Source organism: Amblyomma mixtum, chromosome 1 (genome assembly GCF_055824585.1).
Source record: "Amblyomma mixtum isolate Tamu chromosome 1, ASM5582458v1, whole genome shotgun sequence".
Lineage (NCBI taxonomy): Eukaryota > Metazoa > Arthropoda > Arachnida > Ixodida > Ixodidae > Amblyomma > Amblyomma mixtum.
In genome coordinates this window covers 98,045,709-98,062,293 of record NC_143012.1, presented here as the reverse complement: position 1 = coordinate 98,062,293, position 16,585 = coordinate 98,045,709, and the positions used below count along the sequence as shown (strand labels likewise).

The following is a 16,585-nucleotide window of genomic DNA, read 5'->3' as shown; positions in this document are numbered from 1 at the left end:
AGGAATGTCGACGCTTCGAGGAAGCCAAAAGCAGGCGTATTAGCCAGCCGTACACACGCCTGCCCAACACGGCTGCGACTTCTTCATGTGAAGACCTGCGACACCGGGAAACTCCAGCGCCCCCAGAAAATGTGACCCGCATCTACCGACGCGAGCTCGAAGCTATGTCCCCTGCCCCCCTGCATCTACATGATGGCGACAACCGCTTGCCTACCATCTCTCTGGTACAGGCTGTCGTCCGCCAAGAGCTTGCAAACCTTGGTTTCCAGCCCGTCGGCCCTGTACGGTCTTCACCACCACCCGAAATCACTGCGATTGCTCCTGGACGACCTTCGTACTTCACTCCACGTCGGCGAAACCCTAACGATTGGCGGACAACCGACGACAGGCCCATTTGTTTCCATTGCCACCGCATTGGCCACATCTCCCGCCACTGTCGAAATTATTGGTCCCGTCGCAGCACATACCGTCCTCTCAGCTCCCACCGCGACGACGAGCAGCCCAGCCACTACACGCCCCCTCCAACCCAGCACAGTGCTTCAGTCGACGGCCAGATTCCCCGCTCCAGCCGCTCCCCGTCCCCCCTGCGTCGACAGTCTCGTTCGCCCCAACGCCGTCGCTCCTCTCCTGGCCCCTACGGACGCTCGCAAGCGGAAAACTAGACGCTGCAGTGTCTGGAGGTGATGCTGCAGTACAGCCCCAGTCCCAAAATCCTCGATTAGCCCTTCGCGCACACCATAATTTGCTCGCCATTCATGTCGATGGAGTGCCTGTGCGAGCCCTGATCGATACAGGCGCGCACGTATCCGTCATGAGTTCAGCCCTACGACGCCGCCTCCGAAAAGTACTGACCCCTGCACCCAAAGCCGTTCTCCGCGTTGCCGACGGCGGAACGCCTCATGTTGTTGGACTATGCACAGCCCGTGTGACCATATCCGGCCGCCATACATCCGTTCTGTTCTCTGTTCTGGACCAGTGCCCTCATGAAGTCATTCTTGGCCTCGACTTCCTGTCTGAGCATTCAGCCCTCATTGACTGCGCCACTAATGTTGTTCAGCTTGACCTTCCTCTTTCTGCTGAGTCGCCGTCCCCAGTTATACACCGTCTTTGTGCTGTCGACTTTGTCCGTCTACCGCCTCAAGCCGCAACTTACATTTCTTTCTCATCTGTTCCCCCTGTACCTGATGGTCACTACGTAGTCACTCCGGAACTTGACGTCGCCCTGACGCGCAGCATTGCGCTTCCACACATTGTATTTACAATGTCGGCCAACCGAGCGTACCTTCCGGTCCTGAACTTTGGTTCATCCATCCAACCGCTCCCGCAAGGCATCTCACTCGCCACGCTGTGCCCTGCTGCCGAATGTGTGATATCAGTGGTGGACACCTGCTTACCTTCCACTCAGCAATGCCGGCTGCCTGCGGCCCCATCAACTGAGAACCCAACGGACGACTACGCCGACATGATCGCTTCTGACCTACCGCCAATGCAAGCTCGAGATCTTCGGTGTCTCTTATCATCTTTCCGCGACATCTTCGACTTTGATAGCCGTGTTTTGGCTCGGACCTCTGTGGTGACGCATCACATAAACACCGGTGATTCCGCTCCTCTCCGCAGACGTCCGTACCGAGTGTCCAGCGCCGAACGCACCGTCATAAATCAAGAGGTGGACAAGATGCTCGCAAAAGACATCATCGAGCCCTCGTCAAGTCCTTGGGCTTCACCAGTCGTCCTGGTGAAAAAGAAGGACGGCAGCTGGCGCTTCTGCGTTGATTATCGGCACCTCAACCGCATCACAAAAAAAGACGTATATCCACTCCCAAGGATCGATGATGCATTAGACTGCCTCCACGGCGCCAAATATTTCTCTTCAATTGATCTTCGATCGGGGTACTGGCAAATTGCCGTTGATGAAAAGGACCGCGAGAAGACCGCCTTCGTGACGCCTGATGGCTTATACCAGTTTAAAGTCATGCCGTTCGGCCTCTGTAACGCCCCGGCTACCTTCGAACGAATGATGGACTCCCTTCTTCGTGGCTTTAAATGGTCCACTTGCCTCTGTTACCTAGACGATGTTGTGGTTTTCTCGCCTACTTTTGCCACGCACCTCGAGCGCCTCTCCAATATTCTGACAGTGTTTCGTAACGCCGGCCTTCAGCTGAACTCATCGAAATGCAAGTTCGGTCGTCGCCAACTCACTATTCTCGGACACCTCGTTGACGCTTCTGGTGTACGCCCAGATCCCATCAAAATTCAAGCTGTGAAGGAGTTTCCTCTTCCAAGGTCGTCGAAAGATGTGCGCAGCTTTGTCGGCTTGTGCTCGTATTTTCGCCGTTTTATCAAAGATTTCGCCGGCATCGCTCGTCCCCTCACCGATCTTCTGAAGAACGACACCCCCTTTACCTGGGGCCCTGCTCAAGAGAACTCATTTTCATCCCTCGTCCATTTGCTGACCACTCCGCCCATCTTAGCACATTTTGACCCGTCGTCTCCCACAGAGGTTCGCACGGACGCCTCCGGATATGGCATCGGCGCCGTACTTGCCCAACGTCAACAGGGTCAAGATCGAGTCATCGCTTATGCCAGCCGCCTACTTTCAGCCGCAGAGCAAAATTACACCATTACTGAGCGCGAGTGTCTTGCCCTTGTCTGGGCAGTGGCTAAATTCAGACCCTACCTGTTCGGCCGTTCATTCGCTGTTGTCACGGATCACCACGCTCTCTGTTGGCTGTCTTCACTAAAAGATCACTACCAACACTACCACTACCAACCCCGAGGAACTCCATAGCCAGCTTTGTCTCGCGCGGTCCCGAATGATGGATATTCGACGCTTCTTCAAGCGTCAGCGGTTGTCTGACGAAGCATTATCCAAATGCGCCCCTGCAGATTCTGGTGTGACATGTGACAACGGTGTAGCATTTGAACAGAGTGATGCAAGCTTTTATCACCGGACAGTAGCTGATGTCGTCGACTCCATGGAAGGGACTCTGTCAACAGTGAGTTCAGGTGATGCAGCAGGCCGAGATGATTCCATTTCTCCTTTCTTGGGATTCAAGTCCGGATTTGACCAGAGCGATGCAACCTTTCATCACCGGACAGTAGCCGGCGTCGTCGTCTCCATGGAAGGAACTCCACCAGCGAGCTCCGGTCACGCAGTAAGCCGAAACGATTCCCTTTCTCCTTGCTTGGGATCGAAGTCCGGAGACAACATCAAGAAAACAAATAACTTGCCTCAAGAATATGACTTAGGAGAGTTTCTAGGCAAAGCTAAACTCACTGGCATACCGGACTTTTTGAAGTTACGTCTTCTTACTAAGCCATGGTCGCCAAATGTCACATATGATTTTAAGAAGGATGTAACACCTGGAAAGAGGCCTTTTCGACATCAGTGGCTGGGAGATTACGCCCCCTGGCTTGCGTACTCAGCGACAGCGAAAGGCGCCTTTTGTCGTTTTTGCGTCATTTTTCCTCCGCGTGTTCACCGGGGTACTCAAGGTAGTTTTATCGTGCGCGCTTTCAGTAACTACAGAAAAATGCACGAGGCGTGCAGGGATCACGTAAAATCCCAATGGCACCAGGAGGCAATGACGGCCTCACAGAACTTTATGGATGTGATGAAAGGCAAGCAGCTACCCGTTGTACAGCAGCTGAACAGAGCACTGCACGCGCAAGTTGAAAGGAACCGTGAGAAACTATTTCCAATAGTTTCCACCATTGTCTTTTGCGCGACGCATGACTTGCCGATTCGCGGCAAGCAGTCCGATAGTGGAGTCTTCAATGATCTGCTTGACTTTCGTGTAGAAGCTGGAGATACTCTACTTCAGGAGCACTTCGCTTCTTCTGCTGGCAATGCCAAGTACACTTCTGTCCGCGTCCAGAACGAGATCATCACAATCTGTGGCGACATCCTGAGAGAGCAGATAGTTACCGAAACTAACAAAGCGTTTGCTTTTTCCGTTCTTGCTGACGAAACTGCAGATATTTCAGGAAAAGAGCAGATGTCTATAGGCGTTCGCTTTATTGACAAGGCGGAAGTCGAAGTGTGCGTTCGAGAGCAGTTTTTGGGATTTGTAGAGCTGGAGCAATTAAACTCCGCTTGCATCGCCGCGGCAATCTTGAAGCTTTTGACGAATGTCGGACTGATTCTTTCGAACCTCGTTGGACAGGGGTACGATGGATGCTCTACAATGGCTGGAAAAGAAGCTGGAGTGAACAAAATTATACAAAAACAGTTCCCGAAGGCACTATTTTTCCACTGTGCAAGTCACAAACTAAATCTCGTCATCAACGATTTGAACGACGTCTCTGAAATTCGAAACACAATTGGGATAATCAAACAAACCATAAACTTCTTCCGCGAGAGCGTGCTCCGGAGAAAATTGGTGCCCAACATTCCGATGCTGTGTGAGACAAGATGGTCTGCAAAGTACAAGTCTATTAGGATCTTCTCTCAGCATTACGTGGCCATAGTCGAAGCACTCGAGCAGCTCGCGTCCACGGAATGATGCTCGAACGCTGCAACTAGACAACGAGCTCACATCCTCTACTGCGCAACAACAAGCTCATCTTTCATCGTCTGCTTGCATATTGTAGCGAAGTACAGCGCTCGGCTCGAACCAGCTACGAACATTCTGCAAGGTGTATCCATGGACTTCCATTCTGTGCATGGCCACATCACTGAGCTACAACGTATTTTTCGCGGCCACCGGACTAACGCTGTAGAGGAGTTCTCTAACATCATGAATGCAGCAAGGGAGGCAGCCAATCACTTAAATGTGGTGATATCTGTACCAAGACAAGTCTCTCGTCAGGCCCACCGAGACAACTACGGGATTCAGTCGCCAGAGGAATACTACCGTGTGGCAATATATGTGCCGTACTTGGACTCCCTCACTGCTTCTTTAGCTCGGCGCTTTTCTGAAAGCAATGAGAGGAGCTTCAAACTTCTCCAGCTGCATCCTTCAAAAATGAAGCACTTGAGCCGTGTTGAGTTCGCTGTTCTCGCCGAAGAACTCCAGTGCTTTTACGGCATCGACAACTTCAAGGAAGAGGCCATCTCTTGGTACGAGATGTGGTGCAACAAAACTGGGGACCCATCAGAAATAACTTACTGCGAGCTTCTACATCAGGCCAAGACATTCTTCCCTGGTGTTGCAAAAGCCATTGAGGTGGCTCTGGCTTTGCCAGTTACTACCTGTACGGTCGAACGCTCCTTCAGTACAATGAGGAGAGTGAAAACGTGGCTACGCTCAACGATGACAAACGACAGACTGGACGGCCTTTGTATGATGAGTGTGCACCGAGAGCGTGTAATGAAGCACAGAAATGAATTTATCACCAGTGTCATCACGCAATTCGCCCAGAAAAATCCGAGGCGTCTACAGTTTCTGTTCAAGGAAGACTGACTGAGTGACTGTCGTTGCGTGTTTGTGAACATATTGTGCTGTGTGCTGGTCATCAATCCGGGTGTGTCGAGAACCCGTATGCAGCAAGACTGAGCACTCTTCTCCACGAAGTGATAGTATCTTTTTGCATTTTTATTAATTTTAATTGTTTCTTCGTTGATAAACTCCAATGTATCTCTCCTAGCCTCGCTTTAATTTGCTGTTTGTAATTTTTCTTTCATGTGTGTATTTTACTTATTTATTTTATTTGTATATAAATAAATAAATTTACTCCGCAAATAGTGCCTTTTTGCTACGAACATACCCCCCCCCCCCCCCCTCCGGCGCCAACAACCAATGGGGCCCCCCCCTGCAAAAAATTCTGCGGACGCCCTTGTTTGCCCTGGCGTTTTGCCAGCGTTACGATGGATCTCGTTCTCGAAGTCGTCAACGAAGTTCTCGCAAATAGACACCTTTAGCATACCGTGTACCTTGTTACCGCTAGCGGAATACCGGGAGCCCGCCTACCGCCGGAAAACAGGCGCTGATTTGTCCCGATGCTTCAGGAGCGCGCGTAGCAGCCGGGCACGTGGCGCCATCTGGCGACGTCAAGGAGATTTGCGCATGCATTGGCTGCGCCTCAGTGATGCATAGTTTCTCGGTTCCTGGTGCTGCTAGAACCATTCGTTCTAGCAACACTGTTTTGTCCTATGATCTCATCGCGCTTGTACTTGCGAGTTTGGCCTGCGGCGGCGATACCTGTATTTTGGTTCTTGCTCTTTTCTACGTTACAAGAGCTTTGTTGTCAGTATGAGTGGCGTTTTTGTAATCAGGAGCTGGTATTCTGTCGATACAAGCCAACTTCAATTTCTCCTCAGTGTCCCTTTAAGCGAGGCTTGTTTGCACTCCTTTTTATAACTTTCTTTCCTTTTCCATTATGCCTGATGGCAAACAGCTCGAATAAAAAAAAAAAAGTTATAGCCATTTATATCGAAAAACAAAGAAAACAACAAAATGCGTCGATATAGCGACATAAACGATGTGACGTCACATCCACCAGAAGTCGTCCCGGCATAGCAAAAATTATTGCAAAATGGGTAAAAAAACGGCGGATTCGGGCCAAATTAAATTTAAGGATGGGTAATTCAGCGTAATTAGTACTTATGATCACCAAAAATCTATAATTTGAGTAAAAATTGCTGAAAAACGAGGAAAAGTGGATGCGCAGCGTGGCGTCACCGCTTCTTCTTGCCACGTTCTCCTCTGTCGTAAAATCATGGAGGAAAATTGATTCAAGCGCGCTTTTGGTATGGCAGCGCCATCTATTGTAACTATGAAGAAACCTTTGCTTCTGTAGCTAAAAACCAGAGAGCAGCACTCATCCAGTCTCGCACAACAGCAGCTAACTTTGTGGACTACGAGGAGTGATGTGCACATTTCTACACGAGGTGAGAACCAGGGTTGCCAGGTTTGGCTACTTTGCGCCAAATTGGCTACTTTTAGGACCGCTTGGCGACAAAAATTTGAACTTGGCTACTTGGCTACTTTTTGGCTACTTTTGAAATCGAAGTTAGGACTGTAATGGACCTCTTTTTCTGCCAATGGTCCATGCATCTTTGCTTGTCAGAATGCCATACGTGAACACCATTATTCTGCGGTGCCAGTCTTTTTGTTGAAATTTTGCCTGTAATTATGTCCCAGACTTAAAATACTTCTCGCTCCTGTGTTCTCCCAGGCGAGATTCCGCCTCCGCTATGCAATGCTGTTATGTAGGTTTCCTTAGAACCAGCAAGAAGAAATGTCCTATCACCATTCACTCAATGCGCTTCAGCTAAATAAGGATGTGAATTGCTACTTAGCTGATATACCTTGTTTCCTCAGTTGGATACTGGTTCAAAGCGTATTGATCGGCCACACATGCTAGCCCGACATCCAATTGGATGATGCTGGGAATTACAGTGTTGGTTAAAATTTTTCAGGGCAAATACTGTTTCCTTTTAGCCGATTACTGGGGAACGGGGAAGAGCAAAGGGCTTTGAAACGCGATGACGAAGACTCTTTGTATCGTCCAGCGATATCCGGAGAGCCATGAGTTCCTCAGTATACGGCTGAAAAGGAAGCCATGTGACTTGAAAAAATTTGACCAAGGCTATGCTTTTTATGTCTTTAGAACATATGAACTGCATGTGGCGATCAGTCTGTTTTTGCAATATAAAGCTGAAAAAAGATCACAAGAGAGAAACGGAAAAAGAAATAGGGACATCAAAATCAAACCCTTGTTTAAGGAGCAGTGAAGAAATTTCATGCAAAAATCAATGCCAGGCATGCCATATATATATATACACACACATATATTTGGGAATTAAAATTGCCATGGCTGTGGCTTAGGAACACCAATTATTTCTCCTCTGAAAAGAAGAAAAACATTTCTGATTACTTTTCCCACACTCTTTCCCTTCAGAAATTCCTCGCGCGTTTCCGTGCTTCTGTCCCATTGTGTTCATGTATTTCCTTTCATTTGATTTACAATGCTTTTGTACTTCAAAGTTATTCGCATTCACGATTGCCCTGCGTCCTACCAGAATTATATATTTCTTACGCCCTTTATGCTTCTGGTGACGCTTTTATGCAACTTTGGCGCTATTTTTGGCTAATTTTGACACTTCGGCAGCTAGTTGGCTACTTTTTTGGCTACTTTTCTTCTTTTTGTGGCTCCTTTCAAAATTTAGGACCTGGCAACCCTGGTGAGAACATTTGTTTCTTATCAGCAACTAGACTCCGTTTGCAAACTTTATAGTATGTGAAGCTCATCAATTATGAGACGGGAAACATTTCTGCGCAATGAAATCGACGAAAAGTTAGAGCCTCATGGCGCTAGTTGTGCAAACTATTATGTTGCTCAGGAGCAACGTCGGGCACTTGTGTGTGGCATATAACAATGAGCAAGCTTAGGGCGCCGAGCTCTCGCAATTGACAGACTGCTCGCAGAGTGCAGGATTTCATTCGATTTGTCTTTTTTGTGAGAGAAAACAATAATGCCTTTCTATTCAGATGGAGAAATCAAGACGACGGATGAAGAGATCCAGGAGATATTTGTTTTTTTGCCTGATGGGGAAGTGTCCGATGTAGACGTCTACAGCGACCCCGACGATTCAGACTGAACCAAGGGAACAAGATTATTTTCTTCATAATAGACGATATGCGAAATTGCCTGGCGGTCTGGCAACCAGTGTTGCCGTCGGTGGCGCCAAATTGGCTCTTTTTGAAACCTGTCTGGCGATGAAAATTTCAGGTTGGCTCCCTGGCTACTTCCTGGCTACTTTGAACTTTTATTTTGGCGCATTTATTAGCCATTTTTTAACTCGCAGCATCCTCGCCGGCAGTGTTGGTTCGCATCGAGGTACCCCTACGCACGGCTAGAGTAGCTATGGAGCTTACATGCGCGCGCGGCTCGACGCTGAAGAAAGTGAAATCTCCAGAGAAAAGATTTCACAAGGCCAACGAGCCGTGATAGAGCGTTGCTTCCAGTTCTTGAGGCAAATGGCTATACAACTCCTGCAGCGGCTTCCAAATGCCCTGCAGTGCGGAGGCTGCATGTCATCAATCCCGATGACAAACAAAGCGCGAAGAGCCGTGAAGGCATACTGAAGCTGCCGCTGAGATGTTCCTCCATTGACCTGGAGTCAGAATTGCGGCAAATGCAAATAGGCGGCAGCTTAATCACACATCATGTTTGAGTTTAAAGAACGCAGTGGCCGGATCGTACAAAGACGCAGAGAATGGCCTTTCCACACCAGGCGCAATAAGCCACAAAATTTTCTCACTTTGGGTTTCTAACTCTGATGCTGAGAGCGATTTCTTCTGTGATAACTTGGTAAAAAAAATGGCTGAGGCTTAGCTTAGGTTAAGCCTAGTCAGATGCGAAGCATATTGTCGCCGTGTTGCATATCGAGCACGCCGCTTGGCTAGACGTTCTTCACGCTCTTCATCAGTCTCTGTAGCACGCCGCAACTTTTGCTTCTCATTCCAACGAGCAGCCCTGTCTCCAGGAGGCATCTCTATCCCGTGTACGCCTAGCAGAGGCAGGCGCACCCCCTTGTATACCGCCGCTCCAGCTCGATGCCAGCGCCGCCGTTCAGGGTGGTGCCATCCTTTGACCGCTCCAACGCCGCCTCTCTCTGCCTGAGGCGCCATTTTGAATCACAGCGGTCGGTCGGGATGGTCTCAGTTGCTTGGAGCAAGCAGCTGAGCTTCCGTTTTTCGAGGCCCAGTGGCTGTGGACGATCGCTGGTGGCTTTATTTGTTTTATAGTATTCTATCGCATGACTGAGGGGCTTCTCAAGTCCACCGAGGCAGCATGACGGGTTGTTGTGTGCCAATGTGCGCCGGGTCAACGCGCAAAGGTCTACGCTGTTTTCGCTTCCCCCGAGACTCCGAGCGAAGGAAAAACTGGGAAGCTCAAGTAAAGCGGGATCAGCTCTAGAAATACATTGCTCTAAATGTTACACCTCATTGTTCTTTTTTACCCCTCTGTCTCGTTCGGCTATTTCGTGGTTTGCATCTTTTTTTTTCATACTTTGTTTTCATGTTTGCGGCGAAGGTCACACCACACTGTGCACAACAACATTTTTCCCCTATGTCTTGTTGACCTATTTCGTGGTTTGAACCTTTTTCATGCTTTGTTTTTATGTTTTCCTTTAAGGTTACACCCCACGGTTCATGCCCCACTTTTCTGCCCCAATGTCTTGCTTACTTATATTGTAGTTCGTGTTTTTTTCATGACCTGCAATTGCAGTTGGCATTAAATGAATAATTTACATTGTCTTTTGCTTTATTCTCTGTGCCATCTGTAAGAGAGGAGGCTGAAAAGCTATGTTACATATTTGTCTTCATCAGTAATGAAGATCAACTTTTAGGTAGGTGTTATTTTTCGAACAGCCTAACCCAACAGCGCACAATTTTGTAGACAGAATAGGAAATACACGGAGAGCCAACGTTAAAAACCGCGTTTTTTTAACGAAAACCTATATGGTCGATTTTTTTCGAAAATCGTTACTTTTCAATGTCGATTAATTCGATCTCGAATTTAAAATTTTCAGAATTACTGCAATTTTTTGATGACTAAAATCCAAACTTTTTTGAGAAAGTTTACATGCATGATTTATTAATGAATACCGATTGGCTTGATACAATAAATATGAAAAATTACTTGTAGAATTGTTTCACAAACTGAGGAATCACACGAGAGCAACCGGTGCGTATGTCCTTGGCGCAAGCGCAGTGTGCATGCGAGCGCACGCAAGAACAATCGGTGGTTGTGCGCCCTCATAAAAATGAAACGAGTTAGAAACTTCCAGCAATCCTTCATGCTATCGCCAACGAGGTGCGATTGTTTTCTTTGGCCTCGAGAAAGAAAACGCAGGAGCAGTGGGAACGTCGGTGACCCGGTACCTGAGGTTGGAACCCTCCGTGTATTGGGCCTGCACATCCAGAACGATGGCAAAAACACCACCACCCTCAAGAAATTCAAGCAGGTTGTAGGCGCGATATCGCACCTCATCCGCAGGGTTTCGGGACGTCATAGAGGCATGAAGGAGCGCGACCTATGTCGCCTCATTCACGCCTTTGTCCTCAGCCGTGTGCTGTACACTACCCCATACTTACACCTATCCAAACATGACAAACGCTTTGGATGCTTTGATTCGCAAGGCATTCAAGGTAGCACTTCACCTTCCCCTCAACACACCCACAGACAGATTACTAGGCCTGGGCCTCCACAATATGGTCGGGGAACTGGTGGAGGCCCACCGACAGGCCCAATACATCAGGCTCACACAAACCTCCACAGGTCGGTATATCCTGGACACCCTCGAAATCAAAATACCGGCCAACGACCCAACCCTCCTCGCCATCCCACGAACCCTTCACCGAGAGCTCCTCATCAGGCCGCTCCCGAGGAATATGCACCCGTCCCACCATGAGCAGCGCCGCAGAGCCCGTGCGAAGGCACTCCATCGAGCGTACGGCCCCCAGCCGGACGCCGTATGGGTGGACGCTGCCTGCACGGGTGATGAAGCGACAGCAGCTGTGGTGGACTCCTCTTTATCCGCCCACCTCACACTACCTCTCCCTCCAGACACGTCCCCAGAGGCTGCAGAGGAAGCCGCCATTGCCCTTGCTATAACCCGCACGGAAGCCCGGTACATTTTAAGCGATTCTAAAACTGCGATTCTAAATTTTGCTCGAGGCCGAGTCCATGTCCCTGCTTTTGGCATACTGGACTCGCCCGATGCCCCCCCGCCCCGCCAAGTGGAGCTGATATGGGTGCCCGCGCACTCCGGGAATCCCGGAAACGAGGCCGCCAACCTTTTAGCCCGAGGTTCTTTAAACCGGGCTCAGGTGGCCTCTGATCGGGGATTCACGAAGGAGCGCATGCACTCATTCAGTGAGCTGACCCAGGCGCACAGAGCCTTACGCCAGCTCTACCCCCCGCCCCACCCCTCCCTAGATAACAAACACGCAACACTCTGGCGCAGACTACAGACACACACACTCCCTTCACCCCTTACCCTAGCCCATTATCATCCCTCCTTCCCCACTCCGGCATGCACTCTATGCCCAGAACCCTTCGCCTCTTCCCTCCACATCATTTCCCTCTGCCCGGCGGACCCTCCCCCGCGGGACCTAGAGAACCTCAAGACCTGGGAGGACTGGGAGACCCTGCTGCGCTCGGAGGACCCGGCCGTGCAGACCATCGCCACCGGCCGTGCTGCCAGTGTTATGGACCTTCGGAACATAAACACTTGAGTGCGGTGGGGTCGTGCGGGGACCCTGGGGCGTGCCCCGAATTCCTCTGTAAATAAAGAGTTCTCTCTCTCTCGGTACACGGCGGCATCATTTGTATATACCAACGCCCGCCCCATAAGCAGATGTAATTGCGCCCTTGTGAGCAAAAACGGGCGAGCAACTCGCAGTTACCCTTTGAAAGATTAGAAAGCAGACAGACACCAACAGACACCAGTTTTTGCTAGGAGAAGAAACGGAAACAGCCCGCGCGACGATAGCGAAACCAGCCGCAGCGCTCGGGCGGCTGACGACACGCGGGCGTGAACAGAACGTGGGAATTAAAATCTAGAATATCGTGGAAAAAACAGAGGCAGCAATTTCTTCTATCCGCATGGAGCAGCAGCACCTGCCCGGCAACAGATCTTTAAAATATTAGCGCGTTTTTCAAACCAACAGACGGAACAGTAAATGTTCAACCTCGACCACCTGGGGCTGTAAAATTAAGTCATGCAATTACGTCTTCGACCCTCGGACGTTAAAATGGCTATTATGAGTGAAAAGATACGCAGTGCGATGTTGATGAAAAAGACTGTTCTAGTCAAAAGCGAGTACTCTCACAGCCGCCGAGAGTAAGAGTGGCGCCGTTACACACGCTAGCGCAGCTGATCCCGTGTGATTCAATATGGCGGCGCCCGCGATGTTGTCTCCACCCTGAACGGCGGCGCTGGCATCGAGGCACCCTAATCACGTGTTCACTACAGCGCACCTAGCGGCAGAAGCAGGAAACACACTGGTCGCGACGCTGGGGCCCCGTTTCTCCTATGTCGTTACGTCACGCATCATGTGGTCCTCCTTGGTCGCAACGCCTCGCTCGACGGCGCGAGCTGGGCCCCCGTTTCTCATCTGCTGTGACGTCACGCACCACGTGGTCATCCTTGGTCACGACGCCTCGCGCGACGGCGCGAGTTGGGCCCCCGTTTTTCATCTGCTGTGACGTCACGCATCACGTGGTATGACATGGAGGTCATGAAAGGTCAATGGTAACGACACCGCCGCGCTCGAGGAGCTGGGTTGGGCTATTTTAGTATGCTTCGCATAAAATGGCGGGGGCTTAGCTTTGGTTAAGCCTGGTAGGTCGCGAAAGCAGGTGCTTTATACTGCATATGCAGCGCCTCTAGTGGGAAGAGCACGGCACGCCCTGGCAAGCGGCCGCCGTTACCCGACGAGCCGAGTTGGTAGCCCGTCTCTCGCTCCTGGTATGACATCACGCCAAACGTCACTAGCGCCTCTAGGGGGAGGAGCGCGGCGCGCCGTGCCAAGCGGCCGCCGTTACCCGACGAGCCGAGTTGGTAGCTCGTGTCTCGCTCCTAGTATGACGTCACGATGTGACGTCACTAAGCATGGTATGACGTCCGGGGTCATTCTAAAGGCCAAACGTGCACAGTGGCCGCCGCTACGCGAAAGGCCGTTCTTGGGAGTAGTATGGCTTTCGCAATTAAAACAAAAAAGACAATTAAAAAATCGCTACATTCTTTCCCCAAGCACGCGCCGGAAGGGAAAACGCGTCTGCATTCTGTACATGAAATGCGTGAGCGAGACGCTGGCTCGCATTCTCTGTAAAGAAGGCGTGCTAACAACCCAAAAACCGATTACCCCCATCGGACGCCTCTCCCCCACCCGAAAGACCGTCACCCTAAAAAAAGGGCCCAAGGCGTTGTATACAGAATCCCTTGCTCCGTCTTCCTGGCCTCGTACGTAGGGGAGACGAATAATTTCGCGGAATGAGACAACACAAAGTGGACGTTCGAAAAATGAACTGTCAACGCAGCGCTGTAGCCGAACACTGCGAGACATGCGACCGCCGAATTGACTTTGACGTCGCTACTGCACTGTAAACCGAGTCCACCTCAAGGGACTGGGAAAAGCAGGTGAGCGTCTTCTGATAAGACTTTTTACAAATACATTGCTGTGCCCGGCAGTCATGAAACATTTCGACCCCTCCTTTTCTGGCCTCTGCCCATACTGTATGGAGGTGGCTGACACCTACCATATGGTGTGGGCATGCCAGAAAAATCCTTCCCTCACCCCCCACCCCAACCCAACCCGAGAGGACTGGGAGGCGGCCCTGCTCGGCTGCCACGACCTTCCGGCGCAACAGGCCATGGTCCGGCGTGCCCGAGCGGCGGTAGAGTCAAATGGGGTCCCGGAATAGGGACCCCACCTAGTATTGTGAGGGGGGTGGCGCACTAGGGGCCACCTCCCAAACTACCTCTTTATGTGTAACTTGTAATAAATGCTTTTCACCACCACCACCACCACTCGAGTCTTGGCACATGCAATAGACACGGAAGAATCTTTGCGGCCGCTGACCCGGACGTCCTCCACACGAGGGCTTAAAAAATTAGGCAGTGACTTAGCTCTGGTTAAGCCTAGATATGCAAGCTAAAAGCTTCAGTTGTGCCTGGTTTGACGTCATGGCTGTAGCAGTTGGCGCACAATGCACTGGGAGCACCAGGATAACGGTGGAGGCCTTCGACCGTCCACACACTGCCTGTATGGAGGCAGAGGAGGAGACGCGGCCATGCTGTCTTAGAAGGTTGCTTAAGAGACATGTACTGGGATGTCCATTCCTTTCGGGTGTGCACCAAGATATGAGAGACAGGCATTTCCTTTCCTTAAAACCAATTTTCATTTGATTTAATTTTTAAGGTCCTTACGGCGCGGTTCGGGTATCCACCGATATTTGAGAAAGACAGGCGTCGTTTCCTTTCCTTATTTTCCTTTCCATACGGCGCGGTTCGGGTGTCCACCGAGATACGAATGTTTCCTTTTTGTCTTTTATTTATTTTCATTTGTGCCAGCAAATCTTTGCTCCGACGCCTCACGCGAAACTCGGCTGTGAAGCATAGAGTAATATAGAAGTAAAGAGCGGACACTCCCGTAGGCCCCAGCGGCCGACTTTTGTGCACAGCGCACCTAGCGGACCCGGGGAAACGCACTGGCCTCAGAGATAATAGGCTACAACAGGAATCTTGGAGGCTCTACTTTCATTGCGTCTTGTGCGTTCTCCACTCTCGCGGAGGAGGCGGTGTCACATTGCCCAGCTGAGCAGCCGGCCACCAGCGCGACGATGACGGAGCACGCAACGATTATCCAGGTTTCGACGTGCAACGCTCGTCAAAAGCGTTTGGCTTTGATCGCTTGCCTGGACGCCGCGGCGAACACGTCACCCACAAGCCGCAAAGGCGTTATGCCACGCATCGCGTGCGCTTGGCAAGCGGCAGGGAACCTACTACGTGCATTCTGTCAGGGTGACAATGAGCGCATCAGTCACTCCGCAGAAGGAAGCCAAGACATGCCAAGACCATACTCTTTTTCTTTTTTTTTATTTGCACGTTCAGTGCCATCTGGCGGAAACGGGGAAGCGCCGAACTCGGCCGCGAAAGGGCTCGAGTGTCCGCTCTTTACTTTTATGTTACTCTATGTGTGAAGCTTTGCGCTTCGAAAGGCAAGGTGCGCCTCGCGGCGGCGCCCGAAGAAGGGAACCAGATCAGACCGGCGCGGGTAAAGGTTCTGCTTTTGGGTTTGAGGAAACCCCACCCTTATAGGGTGAGTGGGCTAATCCCGGCGGCAGTGCAATACCGGGCCGACCCGTGGCGGAGGTGAGGCGAGCCTCGACCACTCCGCCAAATTACAAAAAATTGTTTAATATCATAGGGTCCGGATAGGACCGTATCAGATATTAAGCTGATAAGAACAGATACTACACAAAGAGAAATTTATTGTGTACTCAGTAACATGTACAGTACAAACAGGACGTCCCCTCAGGGATCGCACAAAAGGAACAAAAAAAAGGGCTGTGCGCTGCACTAAACAAGCAGGCAGTCGAAGTAAAACGGTGCGGGTAGGGGGCACTAAGTCACCCCTACGAATTAAAGGGCACGCAAAGTCTGAGGCACCCTGTCAATCACTCCTCAACAAGGGCGGAGCGGATGGCCCCCTCAATTGATCTTAGCCCGTAATAGGCTGAGAAGCGATAAACCATAAAATGCCACCACGGGTCGGAGCCCCCTAGGCTGACCTTCCAACTAGGCCATGCTACTACGTAAGCCGCCAGCAACGAAACTCTCGAGTTTCGGCACCTATCTTGATGCGCTCACTACGTCGGCGCCCTGTGACTATGGGGGCGCTTGTCTTTTAGTGAAATGAAGTCATTAAATTTCTAATCTGCTCCCAAATCTCATTTTTATTGCTCAGAACCAAGGTATAGTGCTTAGAATATGCACGGCTTTTGTGTTCACCCTGGCGGTGTCGTCGCGAAGCCCGACGGCGTGTGTCCAACGAATTCAGAGAAGCCAAGAAAAGTCGCCAGCAAATAAAAGCAAGCGGCAAAATAACAAAAAATTGGCGGGGGC

The 16,585-nt window shown here is 50.5% G+C and overlaps 1 pseudogene; it reads right to left on the bottom strand.

Annotated features, from left to right (window-relative positions):
• Positions 1–15,778: 15,778 nt before the first annotated feature.
• Positions 15,779–15,953, bottom strand: LOC149367283 (U2 spliceosomal RNA; annotated as a pseudogene).
• Positions 15,954–16,585: the final 632 nt, after the last annotated feature.